Below are 26,152 nucleotides of genomic sequence, written 5' to 3'. Positions count from 1 at the left end.
TAGTGCTGCAATAATGAGTGATCAACGTAAGGGGTCTCCGGTTGTCGCAGACGTGCACGTTCCTGAGCCACGCGCACAAAGGCCTCTAACAAGTACTCGGAATTGCAGCTGAACACAAATGAATGCACCAACTTTTCTGAACCCTGCTGGACTTCACATGACATATATCTGAACCCTGCTGGACTTCACATGACTCCTTTCTGAACCCTGCTGGACTTCACATGACCTCTATCTGAACCCTGCTGGACTTCACATGACCTCTTTCTGAACCCTGCTGGACCTACTGCGACCTCTTTCTGTACCCTGCTGGACCTCCTATGACCTCTTTCTGAACCCTGCTGAACCTCCTCTGACCTCTTTCTGAACCATGATTGACCTCCTACGACATCTTTCTGAACCCTGCTGGACTTCACATGACCTCTATCTGAACCCTGCTGAACTTCACATGACCTCTATCTGAACCCTGCTGGACTTCACATGACCTCTATCTGAACCCTGCTGGACTTCACATGACCTCTATCTGAACCCTGCTGGACTTCACATGACCTCTTTCTGAACCCTGCTGGACCTACTGCGACCTCTTTCTGTACCCTGCTGGACCTCCTATGACCTCTTTCTGAACCCTGCTGAACCTCCTCTGACCTCTTTCTGAACCCTGCTTGACCTCCTACGACATCTTTCTGAACCCTGCTGGACTTCACATGACCTCTATCTGAACCCTGCTGGACTTCACATGACCTCTATCTGAACCCTGCTGGACTTCACATGACAGTGCCTTTTCACTGACGGTCTGCCAGTCTTCGTTGGTCGACGTTGCAGATCCCAGTGTACTTCAGGAAGCATGGGCGAGCTTTCGCAGGCAGCCGGAACAAATGACAAATTCCTCCTCCAACCATATTTGAACGTTGGGCCTGGCCAGCAGGTTCGTGAAAGACTTGAGCCCAGCTTGACCCTCGTTCCGATGGCGGTGATACCTTGGGTTTCTCTGTTCCACAAGGAAGTATGACTAAAAAAGCAGGTTTGGAACGGGAAGATGACGTAATCTGTTGCCAAATTCTTGACGCGAGGGTCGCGACTGTATTTTAAAGAGGTGACCAAGGTTACTCAATCGTCACCAAGGGGTGGACTACCACTCCAATGAATTCGACTTCAGGAAAATATGTTGAAGAAGCAAAGCGACCACGCGACTTCATTAAATATTGCTAAAAGTGAAGTCAAAATCAGTTTTGAGCCAGGTAGGAGTCGAACCTACAATCTTTCTGATTCGTAGTCAGACGCGTTATCCATTGCGCCACTGGCCCATGTGACTACTAGCTATCACTCCTACTGATATGTTTTAGTGCTGCAATAATGAGTGATCAACGTAAGGGGTCTCCGGTTGTCGCAGACGTGCACGTTCCTGAGCCACGCGCACAAAGGCCTCTGACAAGGCCTCGGAATTGCAGCTGAACACAAATGAATGCACCAACTTTTCTGAACCCTGCTGGACTTCACATGACATATATCTGAACCCTGCTGGACTTCACATGACTCCTTTCTGACCCCTGCTGGACTTCACATGACCTCTATCTGAACCCTGCTGGACTTCACATGACCTCTTTCTGAACCCTGCTGGACCTACTGCGACCTCTTTCTGTACCCTGCTGGACCTCCTATGACCTCTTTCTGAACCCTGCTGAACCTCCTCTGACCTCTTTCTGAACCCTGATTGACCTCCTACGACATCTTTCTGAACCCTGCTGGACTTCACATGACCTCTATCTGAACCCTGCTGGACTTCACATGACCTCTATCTGAACCCTGCTGGACTTCACATGACCTCTTTCTCAACCCTGCTGGACCTACTGCGACCTCTTTCTGTACCCTGCTGGACCTCCTATGACCTCTTTCTGAACCCTGCTGAACCTCCTCTGACCTCTTTCTGAACCCTGCTTGACCTCCTACGACATCTTTCTGAACCCTGCTGGACTTCACATGACCGTGCCTTTTCACTGACGGTCTGCCAGTCTTCGTTGGTCGACGTTGCAGATCCCAGTATACTTCAGGAAGCATGGGCGAGCTTTCGCAGGCAGCCGGAACAAATGACAAATTCCTCCTCCAACCATATTTGAACGTTGGGCCTGGCCAGCAGGTTCGTGAAAGACTTGAGCCCAGCTTGACCCTCGTTCCGATGGCGGTGATACCTTGGGTTTCTCTGTTCCTCAAGGAAGTAGAACTAAAAAAGCAGGTTTGGAACGGGAAGATGACGTAATCTGTTGCCAAATCCTTGACGCGAGGGTCGCGACTGTATTTTAAAGACGTGACCAAGGTTACTCAATCGTCACCAAGGGGTGGACTACCACTCCAATGAATTCGACTTCAGGAAAATATGTTGAAGAAGCAAAGCGACCACGCGACTTCATTAAATATTGCTAAAAGTGAAGTCAAAATCAGTTTTGAGCCAGGTAGGAGTCGAACCTGCAATCTTCTGATTCGTAGTCAGACGCGTTATCCATTGCGCCACTGGCCCCTGTGACTACTATCTATCACTCCTACTGATATGTTTTAGTGCTGCAATAATGAGTGATCAACGTAAGGGGTCTCCGGTTGTCGCAGACGTGCACGTTCCTGAGCCACGCGCACAAAGGCCTCTGACAAGTACTCGGAATTGCAGCTGAACACAAATGAATGCACCAACTTTTCTGAACCCTGCTGGACTTCACATGACCTCTTTCTGAACCCTGCTGAACTTCACATGACCTCTATCTGAACCCTGCTGGACTTCACATGACCTCTATCTGAACCGTGCTGGACTTCACATGACCTCTATCTGAACCCTGCTGGACTTCACATGACCTCTTTCTGAACCCTGCTGGACCTACTGCGACCTCTTTCTGTACCCTGCTGGACCTCCTATGACCTTTTTCTGAACCCTGCTGAACCTCCTCTGACCTCTTTCTGAACCCTGCTTGACCTCCTACGACATCTTTCTGAACCCTGCTGGACTTCACATGACCTCTATCTGAACCCTGCTGGACTTCACATGACCTCTATCTGAACCCTGCTGGACTTCACATGACAGTGCCTTTTCACTGACGGTCTGCCAGTCTTCGTTGGTCGACGTTGCAGATCCCAGTGTACTTCAGGAAGCATGGGCGAGCTTTCGCAGGCAGCCGGAACAAATGACAAATTCCTCCTCCAACCATATTTGAACGTTGGGCCTGGCCAGCAGGTTCGTGAAAGACTTGAGCCCAGCTTGACCCTCGTTCCGATGGCGGTGATACCTTGGGTTTCTCTGTTCCTCAATGATGTAGAACTAAAAAAGCAGGTTTGGAACGGGAAGATGACGTAATCTGTTGCCAAATCCTTGACGCGAGGGTCGCGACTGTATTTTAAAGAGGTGACCAAGGTTACTCAATCGTCACCAAGGGGTGGACTACCACTCCAATGAATTCGACTTCAGGAAAATATGTTGAAGTCGCAAAGCGACCACGCGACTTCATTAAATATTGCTAAAAGTGAAGTCAAAATCAGTTTTGAGCCAGGTAGGAGTCGAACCTACAATCTTCTGATTCGTAGTCAGACGCGTTATCCATTGCGCCACTGGCCCATGTGACGACTAGCTATCACTCCTACTGATATGTTTTAGTGCTGCAATAATGAGTGATCAACGTAAGGGGTCTCCGGTTGTCGCAGACGTGCACGTTCCTGAGCCACGCGCACAAAGGCCTCTGACAAGTACTCGGAATTGCAGCTGAACACAAATGAATGCACCAACTTTTCTGAACCCTGCTGGACCTACTGCGACCTCTTTCTGTACCCTGCTGGACCTCCTATGACCTCTTTCTGAACCCTGCTGAACCTCCTCTGACCTCTTTCTGAACCCTGATTGACCTCCTACGACATCTTTCTGAACCCTGCTGGACTTCACATGACCTCTATCTGAACCCTGCTGGACTTCACATGACCTCTATCTGAACCCTGCTGGACTTCACATGACCTCTTTCTGAACCCTGCTGGACCTACTGCGACCTCTTTCTGTACCCTGCTGGACCTCCTATGACCTCTTTCTGAACCCTGCTGAACCTCCTCTGACCTCTTTCTGAACCCTGCTTGACCTCCTACGACATGTTTCTGAACCCTGCTGGACTTCACATGACCGTGCCTTTTCACTGACGGTCTGCCAGTCTTCGTTGGTCGACGTTGCAGATCCAAGTGTACTTCAGGAAGCATGGGCGAGCTTTCGCAGGCAGCCGGAACAAATGACAAATTCCTCTTCCAACCATATTTGAACGTTGGGCCTGGCCAGCAGGTTCGTGAAAGACTTGAGCCCAGCTTGACCCTCGTTCCGATGGCGGTGATACCTTGGGTTTCTCTGTTCCTCAAGGAAGTAGAACTAAAAAAGCAGGTTTGGAACGGGAAGATGACGTAATCTGTTGCCAAATCCTTGACGCGAGGGTCGCGACTGTATTTTAAAGAGGTGACCAAGGTTACTCAATCGTCACCAAGGGGTGGACTACCACTCCAATGAATTCGACTTCAGGAAAATATGTTGAAGAAGCAAAGCGACCACGCGACTTCATTAAATATTGCTAAAAGTGAAGTCAAAATCAGTTTCGAGCCAGGTAGGAGTCGAACCTACAATCTTCTGATTCGTAGTCAGACGCGTTATCCATTGCGCCACTGGCCCCTGTGACTACTAGCTATCACGCCTACTGATATGTTTTAGTGCTGCAATAATGAGTGATCAACGTAAGGGGTCTCCGGTTGTCGCAGACGTGCACGTTCCTGAGCCACGCGCACAAAGGCCTCTGACAAGTACTCGGAATTGCAGCTGAACACAAATGAATGCACCAACTTTTCTGAACCCTGCTGGACTTCACATGACCTCTTTCTGAACCCTGCTGAACTTCACATGACCTCTATCTGAACCCTGCTGGACTTCACATGACCTCTTTCTGAACCCTGCTGGACCTACTGCGACCTCTTTCTGTACCCTGCTGGACCTCCTATGACCTCTTTCTGAACCCTGCTGAACCTCCTCTGACCTCTTTCTGAACCCTGCTTGACCTCCTACGACATCTTTCTGAACCCTGCTGGACTTCACATGACCTCTATCTGAACCCTGCTGGACTTCACATGACCTCTATCTGAACCCTGCTGGACTTCACATGACAGTGCCTTTTCACTGACGGTCTGCCAGTCTTCGTTGGTCGACGTTGCAGATCCCAGTGTACTTCAGGAAGCATGGGCGAGCTTTCGCAGGCAGCCGGAACAAATGACAAATTCCTCCTCCAACCATATTTGAACGTTGGGCCTGGCCAGCAGGTTCGTGAAAGACTTGAGCCCAGCTTGACCCTCGTTCCGATGGCGGTGATACCTTGGGTTTCTCTGTTCCACAAGGAAGTATGACTAAAAAAGCAGGTTTGGAACGGGAAGATGACGTAATCTGTTGCCAAATCCTTGACGCGAGGGTCGCGACTGTATTTTAAAGAGGTGACCAAGGTTACTCAATCGTCACCAAGGGGTGGACTACCACTCCAATGAATTCGACTTCAGGAAAATATGTTGAAGAAGCAAAGCGACCACGCGACTTCATTAAATATTGCTAAAAGTGAAGTCAAAATCAGTCTTGAGCCAGGTAGGAGTCGAACCTACAATCTTCTGATTCGTAGTCAGACGTGTAGTCAGACGCGTTATCCATTGCGCCACTGGCCCCTGTGACTACTAGCTATCACTCCTACTGATATGTTTTAGTGCTGCAATAATGAGTGATCAACGTAAGGGGTCTCCGGTTGTCGCAGACGTGCACGTTCCTGAGCCACGCGCACAAAGGCCTCTGACAAGTACTCGGAATTGCAGCTGAACACAAATGAATGCACCAACTTTTCTGAACCCTGCTGGACTTCACATGACCTCTTTCTGAACCCTGCTGAACTTCACATGACCTCTATCTGAACCCTGCTGGACTTCACATGACCTCTATCTCAACCCTGCTGGACTTCACATGACCTCTATCTGAACCCTGCTGGACTTCACATGACCTCTTTCTGAACCCTGCTGGACCTACTGCGACCTCTTTCTGTACCCTGCTGGACCTCCTATGACCTCTTTCTGAACCCTGCTGAACCTCCTCTGACCTCTTTCTGAACCCTGCTTGACATCCTACGACATCTTTCTGAACCCTGCTGGACTTCACATGACCTCTATCTGAACCCTGCTGGACTTCACATGACCTCTATCTGAACCCTGCTGGACTTCACATGACCTCTTTCTGAACCCTGCTGGACCTACTGCGACCTCTTTCTGTACCCTGCTGGACCTCCTATGACCTCTTTCTGAACCCTGCTGAACCTCCTCTGACCTCTTTCTGAACCCTGCTTGACCTCCTACGACATCTTTCTGAACCCTGCTGGACTTCACATGACCGTGCCTTTTCACTGACGGTCTGCCAGTCTTCGTTGGTCGACGTTGCAAATCCCAGTGTACTTCAGGAAGCATGGGCGAGCTTTCGCAGACAGCCGGAACAAATGACAAATTCCTCCTCCAACCATATTTGAACGTTGGGCCTGGCCAGCAGGTTCGGGAAAGACTTGAGCCCAGCTTGACCCTCGTTCCGATGGCGGTGATACCTTGGGTTTCTCTTTTCCTCAAGGAAGTAGAACTAAAAAAGCAGGTTTGGAACGGGAAGATGACGTAATCTGTTGCCAAATCCTTGACGCGAGGGTCGCGACTGTATTTTAAAGAGGTGACCAAGGTTACTCAATCGTCACCAAGGGGTGGACTACCACTCCAATGAATTCGACTTCAGGAAAATATGTTGAAGAAGCAAAGCGACCACGCGACTTCATTAAATATTGCTAAAAGTGAAATCAAAATCAGTTTTGAGCCAGGTAGGAGTCGAACCTACAATCTTCTGATTCGTAGTCAGACGCGTTATCCATTGCGCCACTGGCCCATGTGACTACTAGCTATCACTCCTACTGATATGTTTTAGTGCTGCAATAATGAGTGATCAACGTAATGGGTCTCCGGTTGTCGCAGATGTGCACGTTCCTGAGCCACGCGCACAAAGGCCTCTGACAAGTACTCGGAATTGCAGCTGAACACAAATGAATGCACCAACTTTTCTGAACCCTGCTGGACTTCACATGACATATATCTGAACCCTGCTGGACTTCACATGACTCCTTTCTGAACCCTGCTGGACTTCACATGACCTCTATCTGAACCCTGCTGGACTTCACATGACCTCTTTCTGAACCCTGCTGGACCTACTGCGACCTCTTTCTGTACCCTGCTGGACCTCCTATGACCTCTTTCTGAACCCTGCTGAACCTCCTCTGACCTCTTTCTGAACCCTGATTGACCTCCTACGACATCTTTCTGAACCCTGCTGGACTTCACATGACCTCTATCTGAACCCTGCTGGACTTCACATGACCTCTTTCTGAACCCTGCTGGACTTCACATGACCTCTTTCTGAACCCTGCTGGACCTACTGCGACCTCTTTCTGTACCCTGCTGGACCTCCTATGACCTCTTTCTGAACCCTGCTGAACCTCCTCTGACCTCTTTCTGAACCCTGCTTGACCTCCTACGACATCTTTCTGAACCCTGCTGGACTTCACATGACCGTGCCTTTTCACTGACGGTCTGCCAGTCTTCGTTGGTCGACGTTGCAGATCCCAGTGTACTTCAGGAAGCATGGGCGAGCTTTCGCAGGCAGCCGGAACAAATGACAAATTCCTCCTCCAACCATATTTGAACGTTGGGCCTGGCCAGCAGGTTCGTGAAAGACTTGAGCCCAGCTTGACCCTCGTTCCGATGGCGGTGATACCTTGGGTTTCTCTGTTCCTCAAGGAAGTAGAACGAAAAAAGCAGGTTTGGAACGGGAAGATGACGTAATCTGTTGCCAAATCCTTGACGCGAGGGTCGCGACTGTATTTTAAAGAGGTGACCAAGGTTACTCAATCGTCACCAAGGGGTGGACTACCACTCCAATGAATTCGACCTCAGGAAAATATGTTGAAGAAGCAAAGCGACCACGCGACTTCATTAAATATTGCTAAAAGTGAAATCAAAATCAGTTTTGAGCCAAGTAGGAGTCGAACCTACAATCTTCTGATTCGTAGTCAGACGCGTTATCCATTGCGCCACTGGCCCATGTGACTACTAGCTATCACTCCTACTGATATGTTTTAGTGCTGCAATAATGAGTGATCAACGTAAGGGGTCTCCGGTTGTCGCAGACGTGCACGTTCCTGAGCCACGCGCACAAAGGCCTCTGACAAGTACTCGGAATTGCAGCTGAACACAAATGAATGCACCAACTTTTCTGAACCCTGCTGGACTTCACATGACCTCTTTCTGAACCCTGCTGAACTTCACATGACCTCTATCTGAACCCTGCTGGACTTCACACGACCTCTATCTGAACCATGCTGGACTTCACATGACATATATCTGAACCCTGCTGGACCTACTGCGACCTCTTTCTGTACCCTGCTGGACCTCCTATGACCTCTTTCTGAACCCTGCTGAACCTCCTCTGACCTCTTTCTGAACCCTGATTGACCTCCTACGACATCTTTCTGAACCCTGCTGGACTTCACATGACCTCTATTTGAACCCTGCTGGACTTCACATGACCTCTATCTGAACCCTGCTGGACTTCACATGACCTCTTTCTGAACCCTGCTGGACCTACTGCGACCTCTTTCTGTACCCTGCTGGACCTCCTATGACCTCTTTCTGAACCCTGCTGAACCTCCTCTGACCTCTTTCTGAACCCTGCTTGACCTCCTACGACATCTTTCTGAACCCTGCTGGACTTCACATGACCGTGCCTTTTCACTGACGGTCTGCCAGGCTTCGTTGGTCGACGTTGCAGATCCCAGTGTACTTCAGGAAGCATGGGCGAGCTTTCGCAGGCAGCCGGAACAAATGACAAATTCCTCCTCCAACCATATTTGAACGTTGGGCCTGGCCAGCAGGTTCGTGAAAGACTTGAGCCCAGCTTGACCCTCGTTCCGATGGCGGTGATACCTTGGGTTTCTCTGTTCCTCAAGGAAGTAGAACTAAAAAAGCAGGTTTGGAACGGGAAGATGACGTAATCTGTTGCCAAATCCTTGACGCGAGGGTCGCGACTGTATTTTAAAGAGGTGACCAAGGTTACTCAATCGTCACCAAGGGGTGGACTACCACTCCAATGAATTCGACTTCAGGAAAATATGTTGAAGAAGCAAAGCGACCACGCGACTTCATTAAATATTGCTAAAAGTGAAGTCAAAATCAGTTTTGAGCCAGGTAGGAGTCGAACCTACAATCTTCTGATTCGTAGTCAGACGCGTTATCCATTGCGCCACTGGCCCATGTGACTACTAGCTATCACTCCTACTGATATGTTTTAGTGCTGCAATAATGAGTGATCAACGTAAGGGGTCTCCGGTTGTCGCAGACGTGCACGTTCCTGAGCCACGCGCACAAAGGCCTCTGACAAGTACTCGGAATTGCAGCTGAACACAAATGAATGCACCAACTTTTCTGAACCCTGCTGGACCTACTGCGACCTCTTTCTGTACCCTGCTGGACCTCCTATGACCTCTTTCTGAACCCTGCTGAACCTCCTCTGACCTCTTTCTGAACCCTGATTGACCTCCTACGACATCTTTCTGAACCCTGCTGGACTTCACATGACCTCTATCTGAACCCTGCTGGACTTCACATGACCTCTATCTGAACCCTGCTGGACTTCACATGACCTCTTTCTGAACCCTGCTGGACCTACTGCGACCTCTTTCTGTACACTGCTGGACCTCCTATGACCTCTTTCTGAACCCTGCTGAACCTCCTCTGACCTCTTTCTGAACCCTGCTTGACCTACTACGACATCTTTCTGAACCCTGCTGGACTTCACATGACCGTGCCTTTTCACTGACGGTCTGCCAGTCTTCGTTGGTCGACGTTGCAGATCCAAGTGTACTTCAGGAAGCATGGGCGAGCTTTCGCAGGCAGCCGGAACAAATGACAAATTCCTCTTCCAACCATATTTGAACGTTGGGCCTGGCCAGCAGGTTCGTGAAAGACTTGAGCCCAGCTTGACCCTCGTTCCGATGGCGGTGATACCTTGGGTTTCTCTGTTCCTCAAGGAAGTAGAACTAAAAAAGCAGGTTTGGAACGGGAAGATGACGTAATCTGTTGCCAAATCCTTGACGCGAGGGTCGCGACTGTATTTTAAAGAGGTGACCAAGGTTACTCAATCGTCACCAAGGGGTGGACTACCACTCCAATGAATTCGACTTCAGGAAAATATGTTGAAGAAGCAAAGCGACCACGCGACTTCATTAAATATTGCTAAAAGTGAAGTCAAAATCAGTTTCGAGCCAGGTAGGAGTCGAACCTACAATCTTCTGATTCGTAGTCAGACGCGTTAGCCATTGCGCCACTGGCCCCTGTGACTACTAGCTATCACGCCTACTGATATGTTTTAGTGCTGCAATAATGAGTGATCAACGTAAGGGGTCTCCGGTTGTCGCAGACGTGCACGTTCCTGAGCCACGCGCACAAAGGCCTCTGACAAGTACTCGGAATTGCAGCTGAACACAAATGAATGCACCAACTTTTCTGAACCCTGCTGGACTTCACATGACCTCTTTCTGAACCCTGCTGAACTTCACATGACCTCTATCTGAACCCTGCTGGACTTCACATGACCTCTATCTGAACCCTGCTGGACTTCACATGACCTCTATCTGAACCCTGCTGGACTTCACATGACCTCTTTCTGAACCCTGCTGGACCTACTGCGACCTCTTTCTGTACCCTGCTGGACCTCCTATGACCTCTTTCTGAACCCTGCTGAACCTCCTCTGACCTCTTTCTGAACCCTGCTTGACCTTCTACGACATCTTTCTGAACCCTGCTGGACTTCACATGACCTCTATCTGAACCCTGCTGGACTTCACATGACCTCTATCTGAACCCTGCTGGACTTCACATGACAGTGCCTTTTCACTGACGGTCTGCCAGTCTTCGTTGGTCGACGTTGCAGATCCCAGTGTACTTCAGGAAGCATGGGCGAGCTTTCGCAGGCAGCCGGAACAAATGACAAATTCCTCCTCCAACCATATTTGTACGTTGGGCCTGGCCAGCAGGTTCGTGAAAGACTTGAGCCCAGCTTGACCCTCGTTCCGATGGCGGTGATACCTTGGGTTTCTCTGTTCCACAAGGAAGTATGACTAAAAAAGCAGGTTTGGAACGGGAAGATGACGTAATCTGTTGCCAAATCCTTGACGCGAGGGTCGCGACTGTATTTTAAAGAGGTGACCAAGGTTACTCAATCGTCACCAAGGGGTGGACTACCACTCCAATGAATTCGACTTCAGGAAAATATGTTGAAGAAGCAAAGCGACCACGCGACTTCATTAAATATTGCTAAAAGTGAAGTCAAAATCAGTCTTGAGCCAGGTAGGAGTCGAACCTACAATCTTCTGATTCGTAGTCAGACGTGTAGTCAGACGCGTTATCCATTGCGCCACTGGCCCCTGTGACTACTAGCTATCACTCCTACTGATATGTTTTAGTGCTGCAATAATGAGTGATCAACGTAAGGGGTCTCCGGTTGTCGCAGACGTGCACGTTCCTGAGCCACGCGCACAAAGGCCTCTGACAAGTACTCGGAATTGCAGCTGAACACAAATGAATGCACCAACTTTTCTGAACCCTGCTGGACTTCACATGACCTCTTTCTGAACCCTGCTGAACTTCACATGACCTCTATCTGAACCCTGCTGGACTTCACATGACCTCTATCTGAACCCTGCTGGACTTCACATGACCTCTATCTGAACCCTGCTGGACTTCACATGACCTCTTTCTGAACCCTGCTGGACCTACTGCGACCTCTTTCTGTACCCTGCTGGACCTCCTATGACCTCTTTCTGAACCCTGCTGAACCTCCTCTGACCTCTTTCTGAACCCTGCTTGACCTCCTACGACATCTTTCTGAACCCTGCTGGACTTCACATGACCTCTATCTGAACCCTGCTGGACTTCACATGACCTCTATCTGAACCCTGCTGGACTTCACATGACCTCTATCTGAACCCTGCTGGACTTCACATGACCTCTATCTGAACCCTGCTGGACTTCACATGACCTCTTTCTGAACCCTGCTGGACCTACTGCGACCTCTTTCTGTACCCTGCTGAACCTCCTCTGACCTCTTTCTGAACCCTGCTTGACCTCCTACGACATCTTTCTGAACCCTGCTGGACTTCACATGACCGTGCCTTTTCACTGACGGTCTGCCAGTCTTCGTTGGTCGACGTTGCAGATCCCAGTGTACTTCAGGAAGCATGGGCGAGCTTTCGCAGACAGCCGGAACAAATGACAAATTCCTCCTCCAACCATATTTGAACGTTGGGCCTGGCCAGCAGGTTCGTGAAAGACTTGAGCCCAGCTTGACCCTCGTTCCGATGGCGGTGATACCTTGGGTTTCTCTTTTCCTCAAGGAAGTAGAACTAAAAAAGCAGGTTTGGAACGGGAAGATGACGTAATCTGTTGCCAAATCCTTGACGCGAGGGTCGCGACTGTATTTTAAAGAGGTGACCAAGGTTACTCAATCGTCACCAAGGGGTGGACTACCACTCCAATGAATTCGACTTCAGGAAAATATGTTGAAGAAGCAAAGCGACCACGCGACTTCATTAAATATTGCTAAAAGTGAAGTCAAAATCAGTTTTGAGCCAGGTAGGAGTCGAACCTACAATCTTCTGATTCGTAGTCAGACGCGTTATCCATTGCGCCACTGGCCCATGTGACTACTAGCTATCACTCCTACTGATATGTTTTAGTGCTGCAATAATGAGTGATCAACGTAAGGGGTCTCCGGTTGTCGCAGACGTGCACGTTCCTGAGCCACGCGCACAAAGGCCTCTGACAAGTACTCGGAATTGCAGCTGAACACAAATGAATGCACCAACTTTTCTGAACCCTGCTGGACTTCACATGACCTCTTTCTGAACCCTGCTGAACTTCACATGACCTCTATCTGAACCCTGCTGGACTTCACACGACCTCTATCTGAACCATGCTGGACTTCACATGACATATATCTGAACGCTGCTGGACCTACTGCGACCTCTTTCTGTACCCTGCTGGACCTCCTATGACCTCTTTCTGAACCCTGCTGAACCTCCTCTGACCTCTTTCTGAACCCTGATTGACCTCCTACGACATCTTTCTGAACCCTGATGGACTTCACATGACCTCTATTTGAACCCTGCTGGACTTCACATGACCTCTATCTGAACCCTGCTGGACTTCACATGACCTCTTTCTGAACCCTGCTGGACCTACTGCGACCTCTTTCTGTACCCTGCTGGACCTCCTATGACCTCTTTCTGAACCCTGCTGAACCTCCTCTGACCTCTTTCTGAACCCTGCTTGACCTCCTACGACATCTTTCTGAACCCTGCTGGACTTCACATGACCGTGCCTTTTCACTGACGGTCTGCCAGTCTTCGTTGGTCGACGTTGCAGATCCCATTGTACTTCAGGAAGCATGGGCGAGCTTTCGCAGGCAGCCGGAACAAATGACAAATTCCTCCTCCAACCATATTTGAACGTTGGGCCTGGCCAGCAGGTTCGTGAAAGACTTGAGCCCAGCTTGACCCTCGTTCCGATGGCGGTGATACCTTGGGTTTCTCTGTTCCTCAAGGAAGTAGAACTAAAAAAGCAGATTTGGAACGGGAAGATGACGTAATCTGTTGCCAAATCCTTGACGCGAGGGTCGCGACTGTATTTTAAAGAGGTGACCATGGTTACTCAATCGTCACCAAGGGGTGGACTACCACTCCAATGAATTCGACTTCAGGAAAATATGTTGAAGAAGCAAAGCGACCACGCGACTTCATTAAATATTGCTAAAAGTGAAGTCAAAATCAGTTTTGAGCCAGGTAGGAGTCAAACCTACAAACTTCTGATTCGTAGTCAGACGCGTTATCCATTGCGCCACTGGCCCATGTGACTACTAGCTATCACTCCTACTGATATGTTTTAGTGCTGCAATAATGAGTGATCAACGTAAGGGGTCTCCGGTTGTCGCAGACGTGCACGTTCCTGAGCCACGCGCACAAAGGCCTCTGACAAGTACTCGGAATTGCAGCTGAACACAAATGAATGCACCAACTTTTCTGAACCCTGCTGGACTTCACATGACATATATCTGAACCCTGCTGGACTTCACATGACCTCTATCTGAACCCTGCTGGACTTCACATGACCTCTTTCTGAACCCTGCTGGACCTACTGCGACCTCTTTCTGTACCCTGCTGGACCTCCTATGACCTCTTTCTGAACCCTGCTTGACCTCCTACGACATCTTTCTGAACCCTGCTGGACTTCACATGACCGTGCCTTTTCACTGACGGTCTGCCAGTCTTCGTTGGTCGACGTTGCAGATCCCAGTGTACTTCAGGAAGCATGGGCGAGCTTTCGCAGACAGCCGGAACAAATGACAAATTCCTCCTCCAACCATATTTGAACGTTGGGCCTGGCCAGCAGGTTCGTGAAAGACTTGAGCCCAGCTTGACCCTCGTTCCGATGGCGGTGATACCTTGGGTTTCTCTTTTCCTCAAGGAAGTAGAACTAAAAAAGCAGGTTTGGAACGGGAAGATGACGTAATCTGTTGCCAAATCCTTGACGCGAGGGTCGCGACTGTATTTTAAAGAGGTGACCAAGGTTACTCAATCGTCACCAAGGGGTGGACTACCACTCCAATGAATTCGACTTCAGGAAAATATGTTGAAGAAGCAAAGCGACCACGCGACTTCATTAAATATTGCTAAAAGTGAAGTCAAAATCAGTTTTGAGCCAGGTAGGAGTCGAACCTACAATCTTCTGATTCGTAGTCAGACGCGTTATCCATTGCGCCACTGGCCCATGTGACTACTAGCTATCACTCCTACTGATATATTTTAGTGCTGCAATAATGAGTGATCAACGTAAGGGGTCTCCGGTTGTCGCAGACGTGCACGTTCCTGAGCCACGCGCACAAAGGCCTCTGACAAGTACTCGGAATTGCAGCTGAACACAAATGAATGCACCAACTTTTCTGAACCCTGCTGGACTTCACATGACCTCTTTCTGAACCCTGCTGAACTTCACATGACCTCTATCTGAACCCTGCTGGACTTCACACGACCTCTATCTGAACCATGCTGGACTTCACATGACATATATCTGAACCCTGCTGGACCTACTGCGACCTCTTTCTGTACCCTGCTGGACCTCCTATGACCTCTTTCTGAACCCTGCTGAACCTCCTCTGACCTCTTTCTGAACCCTGATTGACCTCCTACGACATCTTTCTGAACCCTGATGGACTTCACATGACCTCTATTTGAACCCTGCTGGACTTCACATGACCTCTATCTGAACCCTGCTGGACTTCACATGACCTCTATCTGAACCCTGCTGGACTTCACATGACCTCTTTCTGAACCCTGCTGGACCTACTGCGACCTCTTTCTGTACCCTGCTGGACCTCCTATGACCTCTTTCTGAACCCTGCTGAACCTCCTCTGACCTCTTTCTGAACCCTGCTTGACCTCCTACGACATCTTTCTGAACCCTGCTGGACTTCACATGACCGTGCCTTTTCACTGACGGTCTGCCAGTCTTCGTTGGTCGACGTTGCAGATCCCAGTGTACTTCAGGAAGCATGGGCGAGCTTTCGCAGACAGCCGGAACAAATGACAAATTCCTCCTCCAACCATATTTGAACCTTGGGCCTGGCCAGCAGGTTCGTGAAAGACTTGAGCCCAGCTTGACCCTCGTTCCGATGGCGGTGATACCTTGGGTTTCTCTTTTCCTCAAGGAAGTAGAACTAAAAAAGCAGGTTTGGAACGGGAAGATGACGTAATCTGTTGCCAAATCCTTGACGCGAGGGTCGCGACTGTATTTTAAAGAGGTGACCAAGGTTACTCAATCGTCACCAAGGGGTGGACTACCACTCCAATGAATTCGACTTCAGGAAAATATGTTGAAGAAGCAAAGCGACCACGCGACTTCATTAAATATTGCTAAAAGTGAAGTCAAAATCAGTTTTGAGCCAGGTAGGAGTCGAACCTACAATCTTCTGATTCGTAGTCAGACGCGTTATCCATTGCGCCACTGGCTCATGTGACTACTAGCTATCACTCCTACTGATATGTTTTAGTGCTGCAATAATGAGTGATCAACGTAAGGGGTCTCCGGTTGTCGCAGACGTGCACGTTCCTGAGCCACGCGCACAAAGGCCTCTGACAAGTACTCGGAATTGCAGCTGAACACAAATGAATGCACCAACTTTTCTGAACCCTGCTGGACTTCACATGACCTCTTTCTGAACCCTGCTGAACTTCACATGACCTCTATCTGAACCCTGCTGGACTTCACACGACCTCTATCTGAACCATGCTGGACTTCACATGACATATATCTGAACCCTGCTGGACCTACTGCGACCTCTTTCTGTACCCTGCTGGACCTCCTATGACCTCTTTCTGAACCCTGCTGAACCTCCTCTGACCTCTTTCTGAACCCTGATTGACCTCCTACGACATCTTTCTGAACCCTGATGGACTTCACATGACCTCTATTTGAACCCTGCTGGACTTCACATGACCTCTATCTGAACCCTGCTGGACTTCACATGACCTCTTTCTGAACCCTGCTGGACCTACTGCGACCTCTTTCTGTACCCTGCTGGACCTCCTATGACCTCTTTCTGAACCCTGCTGAACCTCCTCTGACCTCTTTCTGAACCCTGCTTGACCTCCTACGACATCTTTCTGAACCCTGCTGGACTTCACATGACCGTGCCTTTTCACTGACGGTCTGCCAGTCTTCGTTGGTCGACGTTGCAGATCCCAGTGTACTTCAGGAAGCATGGGCGAGCTTTCGCAGGCAGCCGGAACAAATGACAAATTCCTCCTCCAACCATATTTGAACGTTGGGCCTGGCCAGCAGGTTCGTGAAAGACTTGAGCCCAGCTTGACCCTCGTTCCGATGGCGGTGATACCTTGGGTTTCTCTGTTCCTCAAGGAAGTAGAACTAAAAAAGCAGATTTGGAACGGGAAGATGACGTAATCTGTTGCCAAATCCTTGACGCGAGGGTCGCGACTGTATTTTAAAGAGGTGACCAAGGTTACTCAATCGTCACCAAGGGGTGGACTACCACTCCAATGAATTCGACTTCAGGAAAATATGTTGAAGAAGCAAAGCGACCACGCGACTTCATTAAATATTGCTAAAAGTGAAGTCAAAATCAGTTTTGAGCCAGGTAGGAGTCGAACCTACAATCTTCTGATTCGTAGTCAGACGCGTTATCCATTGCGCCACTGGCCCATGTGACTACTAGCTATCACTCCTACTGATATGTTTTAGTGCTGCAATAATGAGTGATCAACGTAAGGGGTCTCCGGTTGTCGCAGACGTGCACGTTCCTGAGCCACGCGCACAAAGGCCTCTGACAAGTACTCGGAATTGCAGCTGAACACAAATGAATGCACCAACTTTTCTGAACCCTGCTGGACTTCACATGACATATATCTGAACCCTGCTGGACTTCACATGACCTCTATCTGAACCCTGCTGGACTTCACATGACCTCTTTCTGAACCCTGCTGGACCTACTGCGACCTCTTTCTGTACCCTGCTGGACCTCCTATGACCTCTTTCTGAACCCTGCTTGACCTCCTACGACATCTTTCTGAACCCTGCTGGACTTCACATGACCGTGCCTTTTCACTGACGGTCTGCCAGTCTTCGTTGGTCGACGTTGCAGATCCCAGTGTACTTCAGGAAGCATGGGCGAGCTTTCGCAGACAGCCGGAACAAATGACAAATTCCTCCTCCAACCATATTTGAACGTTGGGCCTGGCCAGCAGGTTCGTGAAAGACTTGAGCCCAGCTTGACCCTCGTTCCGATGGCGGTGATACCTTGGGTTTCTCTTTTCCTCAAGGAAGTAGAACTAAAAAAGCAGGTTTGGAACGGGAAGATGACGTAATCTGTTGCCAAATCCTTGACGCGAGGGTCGCGACTGTATTTTAAAGAGGTGACCAAGGTTACTCAATCGTCACCAAGGGGTGGACTACCACTCCAATGAATTCGACTTCAGGAAAATATGTTGAAGAAGCAAAGCGACCACGCGACTTCATTAAATATTGCTAAAAGTGAAGTCAAAATCAGTTTTGAGCCAGGTAGGAGTCGAACCTACAATCTTCTGATTCGTAGTCAGACGCGTTATCCATTGCGCCACTGGCCCATGTGACTACTAGCTATCACTCCTACTGATATGTTTTAGTGCTGCAATAATGAGTGATCAACGTAAGGGGTCTCCGGTTGTCGCAGACGTGCACGTTCCTGAGCCACGCGCACAAAGGCCTCTGACAAGTACTCGGAATTGCAGCTGAACACAAATGAATGCACCAACTTTTCTGAACCCTGCTGGACTTCACATGACCTCTTTCTGAACCCTGCTGAACTTCACATGACCTCTATCTGAACCCTGCTGGACTTCACACGACCTCTATCTGAACCATGCTGGACTTCACATGACATATATCTGAACCCTGCTGGACCTACTGCGACCTCTTTCTGTACCCTGCTGGACCTCCTATGACCTCTTTCTGAACCCTGCTGAACCTCCTCTGACCTCTTTCTGAACCCTGATTGACCTCCTACGACATCTTTCTGAACCCTGATGGACTTCACATGACCTCTATTTGAACCCTGCTGGACTTCACATGACCTCTATCTGAACCCTGCTGGACTTCACATGACCTCTTTCTGAACCCTGCTGGACCTACTGCGACCTCTTTCTGTACCCTGCTGGACCTCCTATGACCTCTTTCTGAACCCTGCTGAACCTCCTCTGACCTCTTTCTGAACCCTGCTTGACCTCCTACGACATCTTTCTGAACCCTGCTGGACTTCACATGACCGTGCCTTTTCACTGACGGTCTGCCAGTCTTCGTTGGTCGACGTTGCAGATCCCAGTGTACTTCAGGAAGCATGGGCGAGCTTTCGCAGGCAGCCGGAACAAATGACAAATTCCTCCTCCAACCATATTTGTACGTTGGGCCTGGCCAGCAGGTTCGTGAAAGACTTGAGCCCAGCTTGACCCTCGTTCCGATGGCGGTGATACCTTGGGTTTCTCTGTTCCACAAGGAAGTATGACTAAAAAAGCAGGTTTGGAACGGGAAGATGACGTAATCTGTTGCCAAATCCTTGACGCGAGGGTCGCGACTGTATTTTAAAGAGGTGACCAAGGTTACTCAATCGTCACCAAGGGGTGGACTACCACTCCAATGAATTCGACTTCAGGAAAATATGTTGAAGAAGCAAAGCGACCACGCGACTTCATTAAATATTGCTAAAAGTGAAGTCAAAATCAGTCTTGAGCCAGGTAGGAGTCGAACCTACAATCTTCTGATTCGTAGTCAGACGTGTAGTCAGACGCGTTATCCATTGCGCCACTGGCCCCTGTGACTACTAGCTATCACTCCTACTGATATGTTTTAGTGCTGCAATAATGAGTGATCAACGTAAGGGGTCTCCGGTTGTCGCAGACGTGCACGTTCCTGAGCCACGCGCACAAAGGCCTCTGACAAGTACTCGGAATTGCAGCTGAACACAAATGAATGCACCAACTTTTCTGAACCCTGCTGGACTTCACATGACCTCTTTCTGAACCCTGCTGAACTTCACATGACCTCTATCTGAACCCTGCTGGACTTCACATGACCTCTATCTGAACCCTGCTGGACTTCACATGACCTCTATCTGAACCCTGCTGGACTTCACATGACCTCTTTCTGAACCCTGCTGGACCTACTGCGACCTCTTTCTGTACCCTGCTGGACCTCCTATGACCTCTTTCTGAACCCTGCTGAACCTCCTCTGACCTCTTTCTGAACCCTGCTTGACCTCCTACGACATCTTTCTGAACCCTGCTGGACTTCACATGACCTCTATCTGAACCCTGCTGGACTTCACATGACCTCTATCTGAACCCTGCTGGACTTCACATGACCTCTTTCTGAACCCTGCTGAACCTCCTCTGACCTCTTTCTGAACCCTGCTTGACCTCCTACGACATCTTTCTGAACCCTGCTGGACTTCACATGACCGTGCCTTTTCACTGACGGTCTGCCAGTCTTCGTTGGTCGACGTTGCAGATCCCAGTGTACTTCAGGAAGCATGGGCGAGCTTTCGCAGACAGCCGGAACAAATGACAAATTCCTCCTCCAACCATATTTGAACGTTGGGCCTGGCCAGCAGGTTCGTGAAAGACTTGAGCCCAGCTTGACCCTCGTTCCGATGGCGGTGATACCTTGGGTTTCTCTTTTCCTCAAGGAAGTAGAACTAAAAAAGCAGGTTTGGAACGGGAAGATGACGTAATCTGTTGCCAAATCCTTGACGCGAGGGTCGCGACTGTATTTTAAAGAGGTGACCAAGGTTACTCAATCGTCACCAAGGGGTGGACTACCACTCCAATGAATTCGACTTCAGGAAAATATGTTGAAGAAGCAAAGCGACCACGCGACTTCATTAAATATTGCTAAAAGTGAAGTCAAAATCAGTTTTGAGCCAGGTAGGAGTCGAACCTACAATCTTCTGATTCGTAGTCAGACGCGTTATCCATTGCGCCACTGGCCCATGTGACTACTAGCTATCACTCCTACTGATATGTTTTAGTGCTGCAATAATGAGTGATCAACGTAAGGGGTCTCCGGTTGTCGCAGACGTGCACGTTCCTGAGCCACGCGCACAAAGGCCTCTGACAAGTACTCGGAATTGCAGCTGAACACAAATGAATGCACCAACTTTTCTGAACCCTGCTGGACTTCACATGACCTCTTTCTGAACCCTGCTGAACTTCACATGACCTCTATCTGAACCCTGCTGGACTTCACACGACCTCTATCTGAACCATGCTGGACTTCACATGACATATATCTGAACCCTGCTGGACCTACTGCGACCTCTTTCTGTACCCTGCTGGACCTCCTATGACCTCTTTCTGAACCCTGCTGAACCTCCTCTGACCTCTTTCTGAACCCTGATTGACCTCCTACGACATCTTTCTGAACCCTGATGGACTTCACATGACCTCTATTTGAACCCTGCTGGACTTCACATGACCTCTATCTGAACCCTGCTGGACTTCACATGACCTCTTTCTGAACCCTGCTGGACCTACTGCGACCTCTTTCTGTACCCTGCTGGACCTCCTATGACCTCTTTCTGAACCCTGCTGAACCTCCTCTGACCTCTTTCTGAACCCTGCTTGACCTCCTACGACATCTTTCTGAACCCTGCTGGACTTCACATGACCGTGCCTTTTCACTGACGGTCTGCCAGTCTTCGTTGGTCGACGTTGCAGATCCCAGTGTACTTCAGGAAGCATGGGCGAGCTTTCGCAGGCAGCCGGAACAAATGACAAATTCCTCCTCCAACCATATTTGAACGTTGGGCCTGGCCAGCAGGTTCGTGAAAGACTTGAGCCCAGCTTGACCCTCGTTCCGATGGCGGTGATACCTTGGGTTTCTCTGTTCCTCAAGGAAGTAGAACTAAAAAAGCAGATTTGGAACGGGAAGATGACGTAATCTGTTGCCAAATCCTTGACGCGAGGGTCGCGACTGTATTTTAAAGAGGTGACCATGGTTACTCAATCGTCACCAAGGGGTGGACTACCACTCCAATGAATTCGACTTCAGGAAAATATGTTGAAGAAGCAAAGCGACCACGCGACTTCATTAAATATTGCTAAAAGTGAAGTCAAAATCAGTTTTGAGCCAGGTAGGAGTCAAACCTACAATCTTCTGATTCGTAGTCAGACGCGTTATCCATTGCGCCACTGGCCCATGTGACTACTAGCTATCACTCCTACTGATATGTTTTAGTGCTGCAATAATGAGTGATCAACGTAAGGGGTCTCCGGTTGTCGCAGACGTGCACGTTCCTGAGCCACGCGCACAAAGGCCTCTGACAAGTACTCGGAATTGCAGCTGAACACAAATGAATGCACCAACTTTTCTGAACCCTGCTGGACTTCACATGACATATATCTGAACCCTGCTGGACTTCACATGACCTCTATCTGAACCCTGCTGGACTTCACATGACCTCTTTCTGAACCCTGCTGGACCTACTGCGACCTCTTTCTGTACCCTGCTGGACCTCCTATGACCTCTTTCTGAACCCTGCTTGACCTCCTACGACATCTTTCTGAACCCTGCTGGACTTCACATGACCGTGCCTTTTCACTGACGGTCTGCCAGTCTTCGTTGGTCGACGTTGCAGATCCCAGTGTACTTCAGGAAGCATGGGCGAGCTTTCGCAGACAGCCGGAACAAATGACAAATTCCTCCTCCAACCATATTTGAACGTTGGGCCTGGCCAGCAGGTTCGTGAAAGACTTGAGCCCAGCTTGACCCTCGTTCCGATGGCGGTGATACCTTGGGTTTCTCTTTTCCTCAAGGAAGTAGAACTAAAAAAGCAGGTTTGGAACGGGAAGATGACGTAATCTGTTGCCAAATCCTTGACGCGAGGGTCGCGACTGTATTTTAAAGAGGTGACCAAGGTTACTCAATCGTCACCAAGGGGTGGACTACCACTCCAATGAATTCGACTTCAGGAAAATATGTTGAAGAAGCAAAGCGACCACGCGACTTCATTAAATATTGCTAAAAGTGAAGTCAAAATCAGTTTTGAGCCAGGTAGGAGTCGAACCTACAATCTTCTGATTCGTAGTCAGACGCGTTATCCATTGCGCCACTGGCCCATGTGACTACTAGCTATCACTCCTACTGATATATTTTAGTGCTGCAATAATGAGTGATCAACGTAAGGGGTCTCCGGTTGTCGCAGACGTGCACGTTCCTGAGCCACGCGCACAAAGGCCTCTGACAAGTACTCGGAATTGCAGCTGAACACAAATGAATGCACCAACTTTTCTGAACCCTGCTGGACTTCACATGACCTCTTTCTGAACCCTGCTGAACTTCACATGACCTCTATCTGAACCCTGCTGGACTTCACACGACCTCTATCTGAACCATGCTGGACTTCACATGACATATATCTGAACCCTGCTGGACCTACTGCGACCTCTTTCTGTACCCTGCTGGACCTCCTATGACCTCTTTCTGAACCCTGCTGAACCTCCTCTGACCTCTTTCTGAACCCTGATTGACCTCCTACGACATCTTTCTGAACCCTGATGGACTTCACATGACCTCTATTTGAACCCTGCTGGACTTCACATGACCTCTATCTGAACCCTGCTGGACTTCACATGACCTCTATCTGAACCCTGCTGGACTTCACATGACCTCTTTCTGAACCCTGCTGGACCTACTGCGACCTCTTTCTGTACCCTGCTGGACCTCCTATGACCTCTTTCTGAACCCTGCTGAACCTCCTCTGACCTCTTTCTGAACCCTGCTTGACCTCCTACGACATCTTTCTGAACCCTGCTGGACTTCACATGACCGTGCCTTTTCACTGACGGTCTGCCAGTCTTCGTTGGTCGACGTTGCAGATCCCAGTGTACTTCAGGAAGCATGGGCGAGCTTTCGCAGACAGCCGGAACAAATGACAAATTCCTCCTCCAACCATATTTGAACCTTGGGCCTGGCCAGCAGGTTCGTGAAAGACTTGAGCCCAGCTTGACCCTCGTTCCGATGGCGGTGATACCTTGGGTTTCTCTTTTCCTCAAGGAAGTAGAACTAAAAAAGCAGGTTTGGAACGGGAAGATGACGTAATCTGTTGCCAAATCCTTGACGCGAGGGTCGCGACTGTATTTTAAAGAGGTGACCAAGGTTACTCAATCGTCACCAAGGGGTGGACTACCACTCCAATGAATTCGACTTCAGGAAAATATGTTGAAGAAGCAAAGCGACCACGCGACTTCATTAAATATTGCTAAAAGTGAAGTCAAAATCAGTTTTGAGCCAGGTAGGAGTCGAACCTACAATCTTCTGATTCGTAGTCAGACGCGTTATCCATTGCGCCACTGGCTCATGTGACTACTAGCTATCACTCCTACTGATATGTTTTAGTGCTGCAATAATGAGTGATCAACGTAAGGGGTCTCCGGTTGTCGCAGACGTGCACGTTCCTGAGCCACGCGCACAAAGGCCTCTGACAAGTACTCGGAATTGCAGCTGAACACAAATGAATGCACCAACTTTTCTGAACCCTGCTGGACTTCACATGACCTCTTTCTGAACCCTGCTGAACTTCACATGACCTCTATCTGAACCCTGCTGGACTTCACACGACCTCTATCTGAACCATGCTGGACTTCACATGACATATATCTGAACCCTGCTGGACCTACTGCGACCTCTTTCTGTACCCTGCTGGACCTCCTATGACCTCTTTCTGAACCCTGCTGAACCTCCTCTGACCTCTTTCTGAACCCTGATTGACCTCCTACGACATCTTTCTGAACCCTGATGGACTTCACATGACCTCTATTTGAACCCTGCTGGACTTCACATGACCTCTATCTGAACCCTGCTGGACTTCACATGACCTCTTTCTGAACCCTGCTGGACCTACTGCGACCTCTTTCTGTACCCTGCTGGACCTCCTATGACCTCTTTCTGAACCCTGCTGAACCTCCTCTGACCTCTTTCTGAACCCTGCTTGACCTCCTACGACATCTTTCTGAACCCTGCTGGACTTCACATGACCGTGCCTTTTCACTGACGGTCTGCCAGTCTTCGTTGGTCGACGTTGCAGATCCCAGTGTACTTCAGGAAGCATGGGCGAGCTTTCGCAGGCAGCCGGAACAAATGACAAATTCCTCCTCCAACCATATTTGAAAGTTGGGCCTGGCCAGCAGGTTCGTGAAAGACTTGAGCCCAGCTTGACCCTCGTTCCGATGGCGGTGATACCTTGGGTTTCTCTGTTCCTCAAGGAAGTAGAACTAAAAAAGCAGATTTGGAACGGGAAGATGACGTAATCTGTTGCCAAATCCTTGACGCGAGGGTCGCGACTGTATTTTAAAGAGGTGACCAAGGTTACTCAATCGTCACCAAGGGGTGGACTACCACTCCAATGAATTCGACTTCAGGAAAATATGTTGAAGAAGCAAAGCGACCACGCGACTTCATTAAATATTGCTAAAAGTGAAGTCAAAATCAGTTTTGAGCCAGGTAGGAGTCGAACCTACAATCTTCTGATTCGTAGTCAGACGCGTTATCCATTGCGCCACTGGCCCATGTGACTACTAGCTATCACTCCTACTGATATGTTTTAGTGCTGCAATAATGAGTGATCAACGTAAGGGGTCTCCGGTTGTCGCAGACGTGCACGTTCCTGAGCCACGCGCACAAAGGCCTCTGACAAGTACTCGGAATTGCAGCTGAACACAAATGAATGCACCAACTTTTCTGAACCCTGCTGGACTTCACATGACATATATCTGAACCCTGCTGGACTTCACATGACCTCTATCTGAACCCTGCTGGACTTCACATGACCTCTTTCTGAACCCTGCTGGACCTACTGCGACCTCTTTCTGTACCCTGCTGGACCTCCTATGACCTCTTTCTGAACCCTGCTTGACCTCCTACGACATCTTTCTGAACCCTGCTGGACTTCACATGACCGTGCCTTTTCACTGACGGTCTGCCAGTCTTCGTTGGTCGACGTTGCAGATCCCAGTGTACTTCAGGAAGCATGGGCGAGCTTTCGCAGACAGCCGGAACAAATGACAAATTCCTCCTCCAACCATATTTGAACGTTGGGCCTGGCCAGCAGGTTCGTGAAAGACTTGAGCCCAGCTTGACCCTCGTTCCGATGGCGGTGATACCTTGGGTTTCTCTTTTCCTCAAGGAAGTAGAACTAAAAAAGCAGGTTTGGAACGGGAAGATGACGTAATCTGTTGCCAAATCCTTGACGCGAGGGTCGCGACTGTATTTTAAAGAGGTGACCAAGGTTACTCAATCGTCACCAAGGGGTGGACTACCACTCCAATGAATTCGACTTCAGGAAAATATGTTGAAGAAGCAAAGCGACCACGCGACTTCATTAAATATTGCTAAAAGTGAAGTCAAAATCAGTTTTGAGCCAGGTAGGAGTCGAACCTACAATCTTCTGATTCGT

The 26,152-nt window shown here is 49.3% G+C and overlaps 3 non-coding genes across 3 annotated transcripts; all 3 read right to left on the bottom strand.

The window, feature by feature from the left end:
* Positions 1-5,612: 5,612 nt before the first annotated feature.
* On the bottom strand, positions 5,613-5,697 carry TRNAC-ACA (transfer RNA cysteine (anticodon ACA)). The gene is given in 2 exon segments: positions 5,613-5,648; positions 5,661-5,697. It is a non-coding gene; the product is annotated as a tRNA-Cys (tRNA).
* Positions 5,698-11,440: 5,743 nt separating this feature from the next.
* TRNAC-ACA (transfer RNA cysteine (anticodon ACA)) lies at positions 11,441-11,525 on the bottom strand. Its single transcript is given in 2 exon segments — positions 11,441-11,476; positions 11,489-11,525. It is a non-coding gene; the product is annotated as a tRNA-Cys (tRNA).
* Positions 11,526-19,428: 7,903 nt separating this feature from the next.
* On the bottom strand, positions 19,429-19,513 carry TRNAC-ACA (transfer RNA cysteine (anticodon ACA)). The gene is given in 2 exon segments: positions 19,429-19,464; positions 19,477-19,513. It is a non-coding gene; the product is annotated as a tRNA-Cys (tRNA).
* Between the last annotated feature and the right edge of the window lie 6,639 nt (positions 19,514-26,152).

This window comes from Myxine glutinosa, chromosome 9, assembly GCF_964187855.1.
Source record: "Myxine glutinosa chromosome 9, kmMyxGlut1.1, whole genome shotgun sequence".
Lineage (NCBI taxonomy): Eukaryota > Metazoa > Chordata > Myxini > Myxiniformes > Myxinidae > Myxine > Myxine glutinosa.
Note: the sequence above shows the minus strand (reverse complement) of the source record. Positions and strands in the feature narration are given on the sequence as shown.